This window comes from Triticum aestivum, chromosome 3D (assembly GCF_018294505.1).
Source record: "Triticum aestivum cultivar Chinese Spring chromosome 3D, IWGSC CS RefSeq v2.1, whole genome shotgun sequence".
NCBI classification, from domain to species: domain Eukaryota; kingdom Viridiplantae; phylum Streptophyta; class Magnoliopsida; order Poales; family Poaceae; genus Triticum; species Triticum aestivum.
In genome coordinates, this window is record NC_057802.1 from 437,583,734 (window position 1) to 437,584,730 (window position 997).

Genomic DNA, 997 nt, shown 5'->3' on the forward strand with positions numbered 1-997 from the left:
CGGCCAGGGCGAGGGCGCGCGGCGGCCGGAGGTGAGCGCGGCCCGGCGCGGCTTCGCGCGGAGAGAGAGGATATTGATGTTTTTTGCATGCAAGTGGTGGGCAAAAAAGGAGGAGAGAGAGGCCGACTGGTGGGGTATCTGCATGCACCTAATAGCGCCGGGCGTCCCAGGTGACCCCCGATGGGCTGGGTTTGCTCTGGGACCGCCGGGGCTATTTTTGCCCAAAACCGGCGAAAAACGATGTTGTAGGGGTGTGTCTAGGAGCTCTTTTAACCGCCGGCGCCTAAAAAGTGGCTTGGGGGTGTCTTGGGGGCCCTAGTGAAGATGCTCTCATGGGACTGAGGGAGTAAATCCCTACAGAGGGTTGCGAACCTTTATACTGTAAATTGTTTTTGCGGACCAACCTGTGATTGGATGGTTAGAGGGACTGTGATATTTCCAGCCCACCAGGGTTCAAGTCCTGGTGCTCGCATTTGTTCCTGGAATTATTTCAGGATTTTCGGCGATGCGCATTCAGTGGGAGTAGACGTTCCCGTCGATGACGAGGTGCCTACGGTGACTTCTTAAATTTTAAGATGATATGCCGGCTCAATCTTTCGGAGGTGCTCATAGGGGTAATGTTTGCATGTATGCGTTCATATGGTGAGTGTACGCGCGTGTATTTGAACGCTTGCGGCTTTCGGCCGGTTGATCTTATGAACACGTGTACGCACAGTTCTTTTTTTTTCTTTCTCAATTATAATTATTGCTTAGGCGAGAAGTTTACTTCGTCCCCGGCAAGCCAAGTTACCGACTCACAACTCACAGGGTCGGCGCTCGCCGAGTCCAATATAAGCGAGTTTAGCATGCCCAAAGAGGGGGGAAAGGTGTTAAACCCAGGGATCGTCTTCCCCCTCTTCTCTCCCCCTGCCCTCCACCTGCGAACCCGGCGGCGTCATCTGCTAACCCTCGCCAGGACGGCGGCGCTCCGTGCCACTTCTCGACGACTGTATGCACC

General features: G+C 54.7%; 1 protein-coding gene across 3 annotated transcripts in view; it reads left to right on the forward strand.

Moving 5' to 3' along the window:
* Positions 1-839: 839 nt before the first annotated feature.
* LOC123079451 (DNA-(apurinic or apyrimidinic site) endonuclease, chloroplastic) overlaps positions 840-997 on the forward strand; it is a 4,321-nt gene continuing 4,163 nt past the window's right edge. For all 3 annotated transcript variants that reach the window (XM_044502223.1, XM_044502225.1, XM_044502224.1), the window contains exon 1: positions 840-988. The gene's annotated coding sequence lies outside the window, so the exon portion shown is untranslated. The remainder of the gene's footprint in view (positions 989-997) is intronic.